The sequence below is a fragment of the Podarcis erhardii genome (assembly GCF_964252035.2).
Source record: "Podarcis erhardii genome assembly, chromosome: 8".
Taxonomy (NCBI): Eukaryota; Metazoa; Chordata; class Lepidosauria; order Squamata; family Lacertidae; genus Podarcis; species Podarcis erhardii.
In genome coordinates, this window is record NC_138499.1 from 91,289,456 (window position 1) to 91,308,206 (window position 18,751).

General features: G+C 45.5%; 1 long non-coding RNA gene across 1 annotated transcript in view; it reads left to right on the forward strand.

The window, feature by feature from the left end:
- Positions 1–18,751, forward strand: part of LOC309347990 — a 48,948-nt gene that overhangs the window by 1,556 nt on the left and 28,641 nt on the right. The window lies entirely within an intron of this gene.

Genomic DNA, 18,751 nt, shown 5'->3' on the forward strand with positions numbered 1-18,751 from the left:
AGCAGAACTCGGTGGATGGGATCCTCCTGGGGTCTTCAACGCCGGCTTGGGGGAAGGATGGTTTTCAAAAGGGGAATCAAACAGGACTGCCCCCCACCCAGTAAAAACCGCTTCTCCCCAAAGCCCCCTGACACCTGCGGAGACGATCAAGATGCTATAGTTGTCAGAGTTTCTCAACCGCTTGGAACTGGGACTTGGAAACTGGGACGCGGTGGTCTGGGTGTGTTTGTGCTGGAGCGTGAGGTGGGCGATCCCCGAAGACCTTCCGAAGCAATTAATGGTGGTTTATCAGTTTATATCTCCCTGTCCCACCCCCCATGCCTCCCATCTAGTATGTGATGTGGATGACAATGGTTCGGTTTCGGGGTTTTTTTTGGTTTTTTTTTTTTTAAAAGCTAGTCTCTGAGCGCATCCTGGGTGGTCGGACCGGGGCAAACACAAATACAAACCGATTGCTAAGCTGCGGACAATGGGCGAAATGTAGACAAATGTCCGGCTTCTGTTGGAAGCCTTTGTCCTAGACCAGGTTTTGCATTTATTTCACTGGCGAAATAATACATGATTGACGCCCTCTTTCAATGTGTTCTAACTGTTTGGAATAAATCTGAGGTTGTTCCTAGTTGTCATGGCATTCAACGTCTTTCAATGGACTATCTCTTCATTCATTTCGGAATCTTGCCACAATATTAAGGAAAGCCCCTTCATGTGCATGCGAGCGAGCTCCTCTCCTTTTTTCACTCGACTAAAAAATAAAAAATACACATTTTGTCTATGTGCGTGCCTGTATCTCCCTGTGTGCGGGGGTCGATTCAAGGAAGCACTAAATTTTAAAATGATACGCATAGTTTTTTATTGCATATACTGAGAAGGGGGGGGGGAGAGATAAAAATCCGGCATTTGATATGCATGCAGGAATTATTCAAGTTAATAGTAAACGTGTCTATAAAGTGACCCCCCCATTTTAAAACACATGAGCTAACTTGAGATAATGCACTCAAGTAATTTAAGGCAGCAAGGCAATCCAGTGATTATGAAGGTAAGGATTAAGCAGCAAATGTAGTAAATACATGAATTATAAATTTTACTTGGGGAGCGGTGAGATGAGGGGAACCTTCATTGTTCTTCCGGGTTGTTATGTAATTTTTTGAGGTTTGGGCGGGCGTGAGGGGCTGGGGAGTAACCCGTCTCTTTGGCTCCAGGCCAAGGCGGCAAGACCCGCAGTTAAAGAACAAATTTTTTCAAAAATGTTAGCAGCACAGTTAACAGCAACAAACCCCACCGAGGACAAGCAAAATACAACTTCCCCTCCAGTTCCTGTTCCCTTCTCTTTAAGACAAAGGTTGTGATGGGGTGGAGAGAGGTGAGGAGGTGGAGACAGAGGAACTACTGCTGCCTTAGCTGCTCTTCTCCTCCTCCTGTGGGCCCTTCCTGTGGTTGGGAAATGGCTTTTTCGCCCTGTGTCGTCCTTGTTTGTGCTTGCTTTTAGGTGAGGCTGGAAGTGCCCACCTGGACCCTTGCCGTGCTTGGGCAGTGAACAAAAAAGCAGCGTGTTTTCTTTAAAACCCGGATAAAAGTCTCACTTGTTGAATTGTATCAATAAAGACCTCCCGGCAGAGTTACACTCTGGAGCACACGCTTCCCATGTGATGGGCTCGGGGCAGATTCGCTCCCTCCGGCCACCTGATAAGCAAATATTTTCCTAAGGGAAAAATCAGGGCTCCTGCAGAACATTAATCAGCCGCCCTTCGAACGGCGATGACAATAGGCCATTGAGAAGCACACACGCGCGCGCGCACACACAACACACACTGAGCGACACAGCTGGACTGTGACCAGCTATTCTCCTTTGTACACAAAAGACCTGCAATAAGTCATAATTTCTATTCCCATCAGCACCACTTCGCCCTCCCCGTTCCGAAATCAATCTATAGAACTTACTTACAAGTTTGCCTTACATACGAAGTTCCCACAAGAACAAAGGAATCGCTTAGTAGGAAGGAAAACCTCTCCCCCCCCCTTTTGTTAAATATTTTCACCCAAAAACTTCTCTCTTTCTCCCCTCTGCCCCACGGAAACCTTCTAGTGGAGAGGGCACGTGAGGTGGGGGGGGCGGGGGCGACAGGCCTTGTGGACTTCGCGGGGGGGGGGTTTCAATGAAACACAGGGGTTTCCACTCCTATTTTCCCACTTCTATCTACTCTCTGGTAGGGATAGAGAGGAAATGCTACATTGCGGCCTAAAGGGGTGAAATGCAGCCAGTGTCGCAGAGAAAGATCTCTCCCCGGTCTGTCGCCGGTGGGAAAAGCCACTCGGAGAGACGGAGGCAGGCTAGGGGCGAAGCAGAGGAAAGACGTCCACCACCAGGGCGTCCCAGGTCAGGTCTGGTTGGATTTGTCCTGAGGCTGCGACAGATTTTTAGCCACTACGGTGAAAGGCCGCTAGACCTTCTGAAATAGGACTTCATATTCCTAGAGATTATTCTTCCCTTTCAAAAGGGGGCCTCGACTTTTTCTCTGACCTCCTTTTAGTGGGCCATAAATGGCCCTCATCAGACCCCCTGCTTGGTCGTTTCCACCAACCAGTTGCCCAGGCCTTCCTTGGGCTTCTTCTCGTGGGCTGGTTTGTCCCACAGATTGGCGTCCCAACCAAGGTGTTGGCTTGCGTTATACAGAAGGGCATTTAGCCTGTCTGTCTGTCTGTCTGTCTGTCTGTTCTGAGAAGCGGTGCTCTTAAACACCTGCCAGAGAAGCCGATCTGGAACGTCAGAATATAGAGATTCTTCTCCAGGCTACATTCGCGTGTTTTGTTCTGTTTCCCTTCACGGTTCCTCGTATGCGAGGTCTAATGGACTCGGCCAGGGTGGTTCAGGGTGATGATGACATTAATCGACATTCCTAGGAAGAACTGCATGCAATGAACCGGGGCTCTTGGGACCTTCTTGAAATGCCTCTGCAGATATTACGGAGGGCTGAAATCTGGTTGTAGCATTGTCTCGTTGTTCGCTAGTCGAGAAAACTCCTACGGAATAGCGTGCCTCAGATGAGCGCTCACTTATTGAACCTCCCTCAACAACAGCAATACAAATAAATCTGGCAATGGAGGTGGGGCAGACCCGCGGTTGTGGCTTCTGGAGACCCAGGGCGAATCGAGTAGTGATTCTGTCCGCCCATCAGTTTGAGAATACTGGAAGGCTCCTCCATCCAGAGACTACGGAACCCTAAGCCCTGGAATTAAAAGATGGAGGGGGTTATTTGAACAATTGAACAAGAGGCTGAAAAGGAGAGGTGCGTGTACACAGCGTAAGTGCTTGTACTTCAGCACAAGTGCCCTCTAGGAGCGAGGAAGTGTTTACCTGTTTACTTTTACAGGTAGCTCAAACACCAGGCAGCCGCCTGCTCACTGATTTCTGCAGAGGTCTTCACCACCCTTCGAGCTTGGAGGAAGTATTCAGTGTCCGAAAAGGGGATTTAAACAACAGCAACAGCAACAACACAAGGGAGCCAACAGTTTGCAGGGCATAAGAGCAGGGAAAGAGGCCCTCTTAGCCACCACACTCATGTAAATTGCTTGCGCACTTCTAACATCGAGAGCTTACAGCTCAAGGAGGGCTTGCTGAAGGAAGCCGCACCACCGCCAGGAGAACTCAAGGTTCTTCAGCAGCGGGAGAATTACGGTGAATTTGGAGGCAGGAATCGAAGGTTTGCAATGCAGGTATTTGCTCTTAAAACCAGGAATCTGAAGACACGAAACTTATAGCATACCATTCGATTTGTTAAAGTGGTTGGTCCTGAAGTTTAGTCCTCAATGAACACTGCACTTTAGGATCAATTCCTAGTCAAGATTTATAGCAACAGCGACGTGATGCTGTTTGGTATATATGTTCTGCAACGATTACAGTTAAATTCCAGCCAGGGGTCACTGTGCAGTCTAATAAGCCTCACACCCTGCAGGATGTGGGGGAAAGATGCTGCAGGCAGCCAGATGCGCCCCCCAGGGCTGCCAACGTGAATAAAATATGGGGGGGGGAAGGTAAGCCCCACCCCACATAATCGAGCCCATGACGCGGCAAACGTACACCATTTCAATGTGCACCAATGTGCACCAACTTTGTGGGCCATGGTCCCCTCAAATATTTTAGGAGGGAGGCAGAAGGGACCTCAGCCGCTAGGAGTTGGCTCCTATGGCTCCACTTGGCCTTGATGCTAAAGAGCGAAAGGCATTATCTTGGTCTCCCCTTCTTCCGATAGTGGACAGAAGCATTCTCAGCCATTAAAAAGTTCAAGGTCTTTCTATTCATCTTGAGGCATAGGATTGTTGGGCTTGATTTGTGTGCGTTTTTTTTGACTGGAGGAGGAAAAGGAGTTTCCTCTTTGTGGGTGCGCGCGCGCGAAAGACAGAGAGAAAGAGAGCACACTGTACAGTATATAGGATTGATCTTTCACCCGTCACAAAATCCCATCTCAGATAACAGCCTTCAAGTGGATTAGTTTATTGTTTGATTAGAGCAAAGGTGCAAGCAAAATGTTTTTATTCGCTCTGTGCAGACAAAAACACACCACACCTTTAACGCTTCTTGTGAAGATTAGTTGGAGGCAGACACAAAGCCTTGGTTGTGGGAATGGCGTGTTTTATCTCAGGATAGGGTATAGTGTCAGGATAGGGTATACTTAAAATCAATAGGAAAATACACATAACAGGTAATATGTAAGTCAACCTACTTATGATTATTGTTTTCAAGTGATTCACTTCCGCAACACACCCTGAAAACAATGAAGTCGCGTAAGCCTTTGTTTTAAAAGTGTATTGTAGGGACAGGGCTGGGGGAGAGATTGGTAATTAATGAGTGCCATCTTTTGAAGCTGATAATAAAGCGTCATTTGACAAATGCAAGGCACAAGAACCACCCCTAAGTAGACAACTTAAAATTGCATTTGACTGCAGACCCCCCTGTCCTTTTGCAAATGTGCGCGTGTTCGAACATTTTAAGAGGGCCAGATTTATCTCTTGGCGAAAAAGCATTTTTTTCTGGTTTTATTTGCCGAAAAGCAATGTGCAAAAGCTACTGACGTCAGAAAAGATAACAATAGCAAAAGTAGTATACTCTAAAAGAAATATTCTGAAAGTAGAACGCTTGGATGGAATTGTTTTGGTAGTACAGAGGAGACTCCTGGAGTGAGGAATTTCTGGTTTTGGAATAAGCCACCTGGTTTTGGAATAAGCCACCAATTAAGCTATCTTAATTCAGGTTGAGAAAGTTCTGAGCTGTCAATGGGGTGGAATTGCCTTCACTTTACTGGAAGAACAACACAAATATTTCCACAGTTCTAGGAAGGGAGGAAAAGAGCCAGTAATCGCTACAACTGTCAGGATGGGTTATCCCCCGAACGCTCTGAAAAAGCAATCTGTTCCTTGTCATCCGCATTGTAGAGAAAAAAAAGAAAAAAGAAATTGTGTTCAGGATCTCTACATCTAAATGAGCTTTTTATTATGATGGTTATTATGAATTTTTCGCCCCCTGCAGCCCTCGCTTTGATAACAAGCTTTCCCCAATTCTTTCGGAAAATCTCCCAAGGTCATAAATTGTAATAGACGTCATGGATTTTTCTTTCCTGCAGGCTAATCGGTTATTTACGGGCTGAGAGAAAGCCAGAGGGCACGTGTTAGGACTTTGATAAAGCGACTTTAATGAGGTTTTCACAGAAATACCCAAATAATCTAATATAATATAATAAATTAAGTTGTTCCACCAACTACCTAAGCAACCAAAGGAGAGTCTTGGCGTTACCATACAATTCCACGGGGGCTGTAGAAATCGGACTCGTCTTTCCGCTGTAAATATTATTTTCTGCAAAAGCTAAGTCTAGCCTCCGGGCATCCTTTCGGTTCCAGACTATTATGAGGGTTTTATTTGTAAACTAAAAGCTTCCTTCCCTCCAGCCAATCCTTCAGCTTTATTCGTTCGCGTCTCTCTAATGATTAAGCGTGCCTCAATGAGATTAAACATTGTCAGCTTGCTTTCAGAGCTGTCTCTGCACAGATCCATCCCTTTGCTTTTGATAAGAACAATTTGAATAGAAGAGATTTCTCGTTCTTTAGGCAACACAGAACTGAAAGCACTTGGCTATCAGAATTAACTTTGTATGTCCTCTACATGTAGCTCGAATGCGGGTGAGTAGCGGGACAGGGGAAGCCAGTCACTCAAAATTCACTCATATTTGAAGCGATTTTACGAGCGATATTCAATTTATACACTCTCACGAGTTCTCTTAAGGTGAGCTCAAATAGGTAGGCATATGTGAAAATAATGATCACACCAAGTACACGAGCGAAAGTTGAAAGATGGGGAACTCTTGGATTACCACATTGCAGCACCGAAATGCATCCCCCCAACGGGGGAAATGAATGAAATGAAAGGCGAGGTTTCCTTTCAAATAATAAGAAACGGGAGAAAGTCAACTAACTGCCGGAGAGGGATTTCTAGCTGCGATCCCATCCGGCTGATTCTCAACTATTTCTGATACTATGGCGAACTCCGCTGACTCCCCCGAGAAGTGTCTCTCCCCCCGCTCCTTTTCCCTAACACTTCCTTTTTCGTTCCTCGTAAAATAATCTGCGTTTGAGAAAGGGACCGGAGCAGACGGTCTGTCCCAGCCAGGAAGGATCCCTACGCTCAGCTCCCTAAGAGAAGCCAGGAGGCGAAACCGACCAATAGAGCTCAACGTCGCTGCATAGAGTAAACCGGCAGGGAGCTGAGGGCCAGCCAGACTTGTCAGGAAGCAGCGCGGAGGGCGCGCGCATCCGTCCGCAGGGGCGCGCGCACCCCAGGCAGGTAAACGTGGGTCTTGCTTCCCCGCGAGACTCTGCCGGAGGGGCGGAGAAAGGAGGGAGCTCTCCTCCACGCGCGCCTGCTCTCCCCTTCGCGGCCAGCCGGCTGGTAGAGAAAACTCACTCTTCTCGGAGACAGAGCATCTCCCTTCGGGCTGCAAGCCGCCTCTTGCCCCTCCCTCCCTCCCTTCCCTCGCAGCAGCTTGGAGGCCGCACCTGATCTTCCCTTGGCCAGGTGAGGAAGCCCTAGGGAGCCAAGAGCTTCTTTCCGGCCAGGCTCTCCGCTGGCTTAGCTCCTTCAGAGGCTCCGTCCGCACCACCTGCCCGGAAGCGAGGGCATGGCCCTGGGCTCCCCCACCACCGCCGCCGCGTTGCCTCTCTTTCCTCCAAACCACAGCCGCCTTTACGCGACCCCCGCGACCACTTCGCTTCAAAGGGTCGCTTGACCTTTCTCCCCAGGCGACGCGCCTCCGTGGCCCCGAGGCGCGCCCAGGTCTCTTCACTTTCCGGCGCCAAAGTTGTTCGGCCAGGTAACAGACTTGCCCGCGCCCCGCTCCACACAAAAGACCCCCCCGTCCCGACTGGACTTGCTGCGCACAGGCCTCCCCTCCCCTCTCCCTTCCTTTCCAGAAAGCGGAGCGCCTCACCTGGTGGCGGGATGTGCGCGCCTCTGCCCCGCGGTTTCCCTGCGCTGCTCGCCTGCCTGGCTGGCCAACCGGGCGCGAGAGATGGCTTGTATGTGCGGGAGACAGGCGAGGCGGAGGTCAGGAAAGGCTCCGCCAGCCGAGGCGAGGAACTGCTGGGAGCGCGGGCTGGCTGGCGCGCGCGAGGAAGATGCAGATGCGAGTGACTGTGTGTGTGTGTGTGTGTGTGTGTGTGTGTGTGCGCGCGCGTGTGTGCGTGTTTGTCCAAGCGGAGGCTGCTGCTGCTGGGCTTTATATAGACACCCCAGAAGCCTGGACTCCTTCCTTCCTCCCTCTGCGCTCCCTCACATTGTCTCAAATCAGCCAGCAGCTCTTGACGAGCCAGGTTAGCTGGGGGCCCCCTGCGCGCGCTCTCTCTCCCTCTCCCTCTCCCCCCCCTCTCTCTCTCTCTCTCTCTCTCTCTCTCCTCAGCGACGCGATCTTGTTTGCTTTGCTTCCCGCTCTATGACGTGGGACAAAATATTGGCCATATGTTCATCGGTAATAAATTGGTGCGAAGCGCAAACACAACTGTTCCTGGATGGCTCTCTCTCGGCTGCCTCCGCCACGGCTCTGCTCCTGAGCAGATGGACCTGCAAGCCGCGCCGCCAGCCCTGTCCAGCCCCGCTCTCGCACTCCCAGGGTCTCCGCCGCAGCCCCTCGCTCAGATCTCGCCGGATCTGAAGGTCTAGGAACCACAACTACCGCGGGACCCTTTCAGGCTTTCTCTGCCTCCTCCCTGCTTCTCTGGCGCAACCACCCCCTAAACTTGGAGGTTTTTCAGGCTTGTCCGCTGCTCACTGCCCAAATTCCACCCCCGCCGCCTCCATTTTTAACGAGCTCACCTCCCCATAAATCGCTGGGTAGCTAAGGCGCTATAAAACCTCCAGGGGCCAGATGTGGCACGTTATTTATGTGTGAAAGCTCGTTTACATTAGATATGCTGATTCAAGCTTTGATAGCGCGCTTTGCAAGAGATTAAGACTGGTTTTCCATCGGTGGCTCCAGCTGCAGCTCCCTCCCCCCCCCGCCGTGGTAGTGGTGGAAAAGGAGCTGCGCGGAGAGAAGGCGGGGGTGGCCTCGGTTCCACAGTGTCTAACCTCAGACAGCAGGAGTCCACACGTTCTCCCACTCGCTCGATGCTGATAGCGGAAGCCTTGAAGAGGTAATCCTGGCTACAACTCACGGTTGCGCCTTTCCTCTTTTCCTTTAGGCATTAGGTTCACAGGACGCGTTTCATTCCGTATTTACTACCTCGAAGAGAGCAAAAGAACACTAGCACTCCACCTACAGGAACACACCTCTGTGTGCTCCGTATTAATTAACCCGGAATTACTAGTCACGTCCCTGGTTCCTTAGCGATGTAGGCGCAGTGGCGTAGCGTGGGGGGTGCAGGGGGGGCCGGCCGCACCGGGCGCAACATCTGGGGTTAGGGCAAATCCACAGGTTAGGGGGCGCAAATCCACGGGTTAGGGGGCGCAAATCCACAGGTTAGGGGGCGCAAATTACTTGCCTTGCCCCGGGTGCTGACAACCCACGCTACGCCACTGTGTAGGCGCCCTTACTCCACCTCAAGCACGCATCGGAAGGGTGAAAGATGTCCGGGGGTTTTTAGTCCAAAGATCAAAGACGGGTAAACAAGACTATAAAAACCACCCTCATTCCATTTGATAACTGTTGCAGGCCTGGTACATACAAAAGTGCGCGCAGGCGCACGCACACTGTTAAGATCAGAATTGGGACCGGTAACCCACATAGGTAAGAGCTCCTGAGGTTAACGCTAAGATTGCTGGAGATGGCAACCCAATAAAAAGTCAATTCAATTCTAAGAGTTATTAGCAAACGAGAAAATAGCAGCTGCGGCGAGGTTACATTTCGAAAATTGTGTGCAGTTTTGATAACTCAATCTAAACAAAACCCAGCAGCTCATGGAGCTCAAAGAAGTGTAGGAAAGGACAGCCAACGTGATCACGGACTTGGCTGGAGGATCTTCCATAGGAGAAAAGGCATTCGAGGGGTTTTTGCTTAAACTTTAAAGCAAAAGTGGCTGGGGAGGGGGGGGAGTAGGCCAACCGAACGATGACGGAGAGGTACGACATTTCCATCCTCTCTTCCAACGCTAGAACTCGGGTGTGCAACGAAGGTGACTGGAGGGAGGCTCAGAACTTCGCCACAGAACTTCTTGCCACAGCATGTGACGATGTAAAATGTAAGCAGATGAAGACATCTGCAGGATTGCAATAACACTCCTCGTAGCAAGTACTATGGAGATAATGGATTCATATAAAATATGGACTATTGAAAAAGATGCAGTAGAAAAAGTTTGATAACAGGCCCCACGGAGGGGAAGGTGGGAAGTCCAAAGATTTGGAGGAATCTGTAAATGTATACAGTATGGGTATGGCTGTATTGTTATAATTTTATATTTTTAAAATCAAATAAAAATGTGAAGGCTTGTAGTGAGAAGGTTGCATTCTTAAGGACTAGTGCCAAATTGCACAATCTTAATCCAAGTCTGGAATTTTTAGTTCAGTGGCCAGGCACAAATGCAAGGTGCAATCCTGAACACACTAGCTGAATACATTGTGACCAAACTGGATAAAATTATATTATAATTAAAATTATAACTCTACCTTCAGCTTCCCTGTTCTCTTCTGTGGGATGTGTTATTACTAGAACTAGAACAGTCAAGAACAACACTTTCCTGTTGCCTAGAATGGACACATAGGGGAATGTGGCTCGACAGGAAGGACTTCCTGTCATACCTGCTCTGGAGCTTCTTCCCCCTGTGCATGACCAGGTAGATGGGTGTGACCCAAGATGACCAGATAAAAGGACTGGCCACACAACCATCTCTCTCTTGGACTCTTACTCTCAATGCTTTCCCCCCTCAAAAAATGTTTAGGGGTACTCTCATTTTGACTCAAGAAAATCACCATTTTATAGTTCAAATTGGGAAAAATACAGTAAATGGACAAAAGTACAAAGATTCACAAAATGTTTACGGGTATGTGTACCCCTGCATCCCTCCAGAAAAAAAGCACTGCTCTCACTCTTGGACTCTCGCTCTCCTGGCTCTTAGCCAGCGCATGGCTCAACATAGCTTCACACAGGATGGAGCCCACAAGCAGAATGTCTGAGGTGTAGCTCAGGCTTCTTTTCACTGTAACCACAAGATAAAGCCTGCCTTCAGATTACTACTGCTGTGAACTGAATGTGAGTAAAACTCTGTTCTTACTTTTAAAGAAAACTGTGTTGTGTTGTTTTAAGAGGGACATAAAGGGGAAACTTACCAGGAACAAGCCAGACTGGATTGCTTAATTAAAGGATTCTAACGAATCATCAACTTGCTTCCAGTAAGTTGCAAAGGGAGTGTGCTCTGCTGTTTACTCACTAGCGTGAGTGAGGAGGGATAATATCAAAACAATGTATCTTCTTCTACCTTCCTTAACATTCCCATAAAGGTTTATGGGGCCCAGAGTTGAGTATTTTTGGTAGATGGCACTGGATTGAGATCCTGAGCTGAAAAGTATTTTTCTTTGTCTACTTCCTGGTAAGCACATGGTCTATTGTTCCATTGTGTGAGGGGATTAAGCCCCCCACCATTCCCTCAGAGTTCACAATAGCTGAGGCATTGAAGAGTTATTTTTATTTTTGAGATTTAGATTTTGACAGTTTTGACAATTTTTTCAAATTTTAATTTTTTTCAACATTTTTTCAAATTTCAGTTTTGAGATGGTGAGTGGAATTAATCTATGAGAAGATCAGACTGACCAAGGCAGAGCTACCATTTTAAGTGCTATTACAGATGTGCAAATGTCACATTAGATGCTGCTGGCAAGATCCTTAAAGATTTGGAAATTGTGTATGGAAGTACCAGCAAAAGGTCTCACAGAAAGTTGATGTGAAGCATCCTCAAATTAAAATTAGATTCAAAGACAGACTCTCTTAAACATGTGAATGAGTTTATAGCAGTCATTCAGAAACTTGAATCGACACAGTATAATTTGGTTGAAAAGCAATTAATTTGCTATTTCCTAGGGTCACTAGGACCCAGGTTTGATACTCTTGCAACCCTGATGGATGCTAAAGAAACGTTAACATTTAAAGAATTAATTTCATATTTAAAAGACGAATGTGAAGGAAGAGATGAGTCTCCAGTTAGGAGTGCAAGGGTAAATGACTTAAACTATGTGGCTAGAGATCATGTGAAGGAAGTTATATTCATTGTCATTCATTGTCACAAGGAAGGCCACATTGCAAAGAACTGCAGAGCTCCAAAGTCACAGAAACCCTTCCTTTTAAGCAACAAAAGCAAAGAAGGGGAATGGTCAACGTACCTTACTATTGCAAGAAAAGAGCTTAACTGCTAATAATCATGAAAACAAATCAAACAAGTGGTTGATTGATAGTGGGGCAAAGTCGCATTTTTCATATAATAATAATTTCTTTGAATATATTAATAATATTGATAAATCCCAAGGTGGTGATTTTGAAGTTGCAGATGGCTACATTGTAAAGGCTCATGGAGCCGGGTCAGGGGTTTTATAATGTACAGTACAAAGAGAAATAAAATATGGTGGAGAGAGTTATTTATGTTCCAAAGCTAAACTGCAACATGCTCAGTGTGTCTACTTCGGACATAAAAGGTTTTGAAATAACATTTGAAAATTTAAAATGCAAGGTAACTAAGGATGATGAGGTGTTTGTTCAATCTAAAAATGGTATTTATAATAGTAACCTTTCGGAAATGTAAAGAGGCGGAAGGGACATTCTTTCACCTCTGGTGGACTTGCCCGAAAGTGAAGGCCTTTTGGGAGATGATTCATAATGAACTAAAAAAGGTACTTAGATTTACCTTACCTAAGAAACCGGAGGCCTTTCTTCTCGGCATTGTGGACCAGAGAGTGTTTAAGAAAGATAGAACTTTTTTTATGTATGCTACCACAGCAGCAAGGATCCTGATTGCAAAGCATTGGAAGACACAAGATTTACCCACGCTGGAGGAATGGCAGACGCAGTTGATGGACTATATGGAACTGGCCGAAATGACTGGCAGAATCCGAGACTTGGGAGAAGAAACAATTGAGGAGGACTGGAAAAAATTTAAGGACTATTTGAAAAAACATTATAAGTTGTATGAATGTTAAAAAATGCACTTTTTAGGAAATTCTAGCTTCAGCAATTGTAAATTAATGAAATGAAAATTAAGGTACAAGAAGTCAGAGGTGGAATAATGAAATAACTTTATTGTGTTTAAGCTAAAACGTATAAGATTTGGGTTACAACATTTTTGAAACTAGGTAACATGATAAAATGAAAGATACAATAAGCTTTGAAATAAGTTAACAAATTGCTGATGTTTTGTATCACAGAGAACGCAGGGTTTGGAGGATGTGGGGAAGTCCATTAGATTTGTTGAAAAAAAGAACATGGAAATTTGCAACTTTTTTATTCTATTTCTTATATCTGTCTTCTATTCTTTTTTTCTGTATTTCATAAACTCAATAAAAATATTATAAAAAAAAAAATAATAGTAACCTTTCAGTCTGCTAAAGAGGCATGCTCAAATTAGAAGGATGAGGTGGACCTTGAACTCTAGCACAGAAACTTCGGCTCCCTAAAAATTCTAAAAGGTGCACCTCTAAAAACAAAACAGGGCTCTCCTCCTCCCTAAAAAAAGCTCAACAACTTTGGCCACCCCTGACATATTGGATCTACAAAGGAAAGAGCTTGCAAGAGGACTTCAGGTAACAGAACAACTCAGCACCAACAAAATGTGTAAGTCGTGTCGCTGAGAAAGCTGTTAAATCTTCATTTTCTCCTTGTACTGAACAGAGAAGCACCAAAGTGCTTGACATAGTATATACTAATTTTTCTCGATGATTTTTCCAAGTACTGCGTAGCATATTTTCTCTTTTTAAAAATTTTTAAATTAATTTTCCAAATTTATAACAAACAAATAGGAAAAAAAATCAAAAAACCCCAAAGAAACATTTATCTTAACTGTAATAATTCCATTTTTTGTTAACATTGTTAGGTGACTTCCTCGAATCCCCCCGGCTGAGTTTCTATATAAATCATTGTAGCAGTTTTCCAAAACTACTTTCACATAAAATTTACTCATTCAATTAACATCCTTCTTTCTTTTCATTTAAACTTTAGACATATTATTCTACAACATCACATATTTGAATCCTAGGCCTATCTGATATTCGCAAGTAGTTCTATTTAAATTATCTCAACATATTTAGCTAAATAATCTTTAAATTTCTTCCATTCCTCTTGGTACTCCTCACCCTTCTGGTCGTGGACTCTTCCGGTCAGGTCAGCTAGCTCCCAAAAGTCCATCATCTTCATCTGCCATTCCTCCACTGTTGGTACTTCTTGTGATTTCCAATTTTTGGCCAACAAAATTCTAGCTGCAGTTGTGGCATACAAAAACAATCTAACATCTTTTTTGGGTAATTCCAAACCTATTATTCCAAGTAGAAAGGCTTCTGGTTTCTTAGTAAATGTATATTTCAACATTTATCTTTTCCCAGAAGTCTTTCACCTTGGGACAGGTCTACCACATATGATAAAATGTACCTTCCTTTTCTTTACATTTCCAACATAAATTATCACTCTTATGGTAGATCTTTGCTAGTTTTACCGGGGTTAAGTACCATATGTACTGTACATCAATTTCATAACATTTTCCTTTAACACCGTACATGCAGTGAACTTGACCCCTTTCCTCCACAACCTTTCCCAGTCTTCAAACATTATATTATACCCAACATCTCTTGCCCAGTCTATCATCACAGATTTAACTTGTTCATCCTTTGTATGCCACTCCAACAATAGGTTATACATTTTAGGCAGATTTTGAACTTTAGAATCTAACAACTCTGTTTCCAATTTGGTTTTTTCTGATGCAAAATCACTGCGTAGCATATTTTCTCAGAGAAAAGAGTGAAATGCTGGAAATGTTCAAGAAGTACCTTGCCATGGTGACAGTGGCGTAGCGTGGGGGGTGCAGGGGGGCCCGGCCGCACCGGGCGCAACATCTGGGGGGGGCGCGCTCACCGCCTCCGGAGTCGCCGAAGAGCCTCAGGCGCAGGCTGTAGCAGAGCCCCATGTCTCGCGGAACCGACGAGCTGTGCGTGCGTCCGGGCTGAAGGCGTCCGGCAGGCAGCGGCTCTCAGCGCTCGCCGCGGGCCCCACGCGTCAGGGCCACGGAGGGCGCGCCAGGCAGCCCCTCCTCACAGCCCAGCCGCCGCCGCTGCTGCTGCAGCTGCTGGGCCATGTTGCATTTTCCTCGCCTCTCTGCCCTCCTCCTCCGGGCAAGCGGCATCGTTTGGGTGGCAGCGCCAGCGGCAACTCGCCTCATATCACCTGACACGGACCCGCCGCCGCCGTGGCTACCTTACCGTAAATACCCCAGCCCAGGCAGCAGCAAGAAGAAGCTGGCAGCAGCGGCAGGTTAGGTGTTAGGGGCACAAATTACTTGCCTTGCCCCGGGTTAGGGGGCGCAAATTACTTGCCTTGCCCCGGGTGCTGACAACCCACGCTACGCCACTGCATGGTGAGAAACAAATTCCAGAGAGCACAAGCTGTGTTAATGACTGATAATGGGGGTGAATATTGCTCACGTGACATGCAATATCTTCTAGAAAAGGAAGGAATTGAGCATATAACCACTGTTCCTTATACCCCACAACAGAACTCAATAGCTGAAAATAAATAAATAAATAAATAAATAATTTATTATTTGTACCCCGCCCATCTGGCTGGGTTTCCCCAGCCACTCTGGGCGGCTTCCATAAAAACCAGAAATACATTAAAATATCACAGATTAAAAACTTCCCTGAACAGGGCTGCCTTCAGATGTCTTCTGAATGTCAGGTAGTTATTTATCGAAAGTTCAGTTCCCATTATTGAAAGAAAGTTCAGACCCATTATGGAGGTGACAAGGTGCATGTTCAAGGAGGCATCTCTACCCCAATGCATGTGGGGAGACACAGCAGCAACTGTGGTATATCTCCAGAATAGATTGCCAACAAATGGAGCTAACCTTAAACCTTTTGAATTTTTACATGGGAGAACTCCCAACCTGTCACACGTTCATGAATTTGGAAGCCTATGTTTCTATCATGTTCCCAGAGAACATAGACATAAGCTTGACTCTACAGCGCAAGCAGGTATTCTTCTGGGATATGCCATTGGAGGAAAAGGTTACAAAGTAATGGACCTGGAAACAGGAGAAGTGAGTGCACGACATGCAGTTTATTTTGATGAACACAACCAAACTGACACAAGAAATAGTTCTGTGGACTTTTCTGAGGAATCAGAAGAAACCAAGGATCTTGTATACTTCCCCTCACTAACTTTTCAATGTCCAGATCTGCCTTCTAATGTCATAGCCCCCTCTACAGGCAATGCACAAGAAGAAGACCCAGAGGACCAGACTCCTAGCAGCAGCACCAGAGATGAAGAGGAGCAGCTTTATATGCCTGCATTGGAGGAGGAGGAGGAGGAAGCTGATGTGGTTCCAGGACCATAGGTCAGACATGCATCCAGAACCAACAGAGGCGTTCCACCATTATGGCTGTCCTACTTTGCGGGGTCGGTGTTACATTGGGAACCTTCCACGTGGGAAGAGAGAGAGGAGATGCCAGCTGCAGAAGCCTGTCTTTGGAGCAAGGCTGCAGAGGAGGAGATGGATGCACTGCATCAAAACAAGACAAGGACCCTTATTGACCTACCTCTTGGGAAGAAGGCAATAGGAAGTAAGGTTTTTTAAAAAAATAAAAGAAAATCAACAAGGGGCAGAAGGGGAAGTGCAGCACTACGAAGGCAGATTTGTGGCTCAAGGTTTTAATCAAGGTTTTGGGGAGGACTACGATCTAGTTTTCACACCAACCATCAGATACAGTAGCATAAGAATGCTTCTAAACATAGCAGCTAAATAGACATAAAGACTGCTTTCTTGCATGGATAAATTTCTGAGGAAAAATACATGAAGCAGCCTAAAGGTTTTGTTAAACCACATGTGGCACATTTAGTGTGCAAGCTGCAAAAAGGACTTTATGGACTTAAAACAGGCTGCTAGAGCCTGGAATCAGAAGCTACATAAAATGCACATAGACAAATGCTTGTACACCAAGTCTAACAATGGACAATTTTCTTATATTCTTGCTGTTGTGACGTGGGGTTTGTGATTTCAGCTCTCTTGACATAATATGCTGGAGACAGTTCTCTAGTAACACCTCTTTATTAAAGCAACAAAACTGAGACCTGAGGAGGGGAGAGCTACATTTATAGGGATGGGGAACTAGCTAGAAAGGATACATTTTGGAGGGAACAATATCAGGCAATCACAGTCCTGCCTTTTGGAGGAAACCAATAAGACAGAGGATCCAAATACAGCAGCTTAAATGAACCAATAGTAGCTGTACCCTCTGGAACCAAAAGGCAGTTACTTTACCCTAATGCAAATACAGACAATAATAATACAGATATAAAATCCTTTGACTCAATACACAACACTTGCTGTCGCTGATGATTTGACCATTGCCATAGTAAATGACAGAGACTACACACAGGTTGTGAAGCATTTAAGCAAAGATGTAGAAGTCAAGGAACTGGGAAAGATCCAGTACTAACTTGGAATTCAAGTGGAAAGAGAAGGCGGTTAATTTCTTCTTAGCCAAAAGCAAAAGATTTCTGAACTGATCCAAAGCATGCAGATGCAAGACGCATACCCAGTTGCCACACCCATGACTACTGACTTTTTAAGGAATCAAGGTGATTTTATAGTTCAAACTGGGAAAAATACAGTAAATGGACAAAAGTACAAAGATTCACAAAATGTTTAGGGGTATGTGTACCCCTGCGTCCCTCCAGGAAAAAAGCACTGCTCTCACTCTTGGACTCTCGCTCTCCTGGATCTTAGCCAGCGCATGGCTCAACATAGCTTCACACAGGATGGAGCCCACAAGCAGAAAGTCTGAGGTGTAGCTCAGGCTTCTTTTCACTGTAACCACAAGATAAAGCCTGCCTTCAGATTACTACTGCTGTGAACTGAATGTGAGTAAAACTCTGTTCTTACTTTTAAAGAAAACTGTGTTGTGCTGTTATTATTTTAAGAGGGAAATAAAGGGGAAACTTACCAGGAAGAAGCCACACTGGATAGCTTAATTAAAGGATTCTAACGAATCAACAACTTGCTTCCAGTAAGTTGCAAAGGGAGTGTGCTCTGCTGCTTACTCACTAGTGTGAGTGAGGAGGGATAATATCAAAACAATATATCCTCTCCTACCTTCCTTAACATTCCCACATCTTCTCCTCCCCACCCCAACCCTTGAGCAGCAGCTACGGCACTAGAGATGCCTAACCGTCTCCAGGCTTGCTTGACAGACATGGAAACTGTTTCGCGTTGTCAGTCATTGGAAAAGGTGAAAAAATAACAATTCTTCCTTCATTGAATAGCTGTGGTTAGGTAACATATAGGAGGGGGTCGCGGGAGAAAATGAGTCTGAATGTGGGAAAGCAGACAATCCAGCAGGTGCAAATAGAGCTATAAAAAGGCACCTTTTAACCTGAAGTGCTGAACATCAACAATAGCTCTCTAACCGTGAGTTACCTCTTGGCTCTTCACAGGGCACTGAGAAATCTTTAATTACTGCTGTAAAATCTCAGGCCACGCTGGTGCCAGCAGTAGCTGTTGATCTTGACATGGTTACTATTGTACTTCACACTTCCTCACGGAAATTAAGTCTTTATGGTTAAAAACGGGTTACACAGTTTTATCGAAGGGTTTATTTCACAGGTAGGTATCTAGAAGGTTTCAATAATGCTTTTGGCTGGCATGCATATTTGTGGTATGATAAGGTAAAAGCACACAAAGCTTTTAAAAATCATATTGTTAGAAAAGCATTGTTTAATGTTTGGATAAGATATAAGGATTTGTTAGAAAAGAAAACCCCAAGGTGGTTGTCACCAATGGAAGCGAAGGCACAGAAAAAAATCAATATGGAGGCCAAATGGCCGAAATATTGGGAAATTTTGGAACAAGATGGAGACAGAATAAAATTGCAGAGTTTTGAAAAATTGAAAAATAAAGTGCGAGATTGGCTCCATTATTATCAAATAATGGAGGCATACAATTTGGACAAAAAAGTTGGTTTCCAAGTGGAAAAATCAAAATTGGAAACAGAATTGTTAGATTAAAAAATCAAGAATTTGTCAAGAATGTA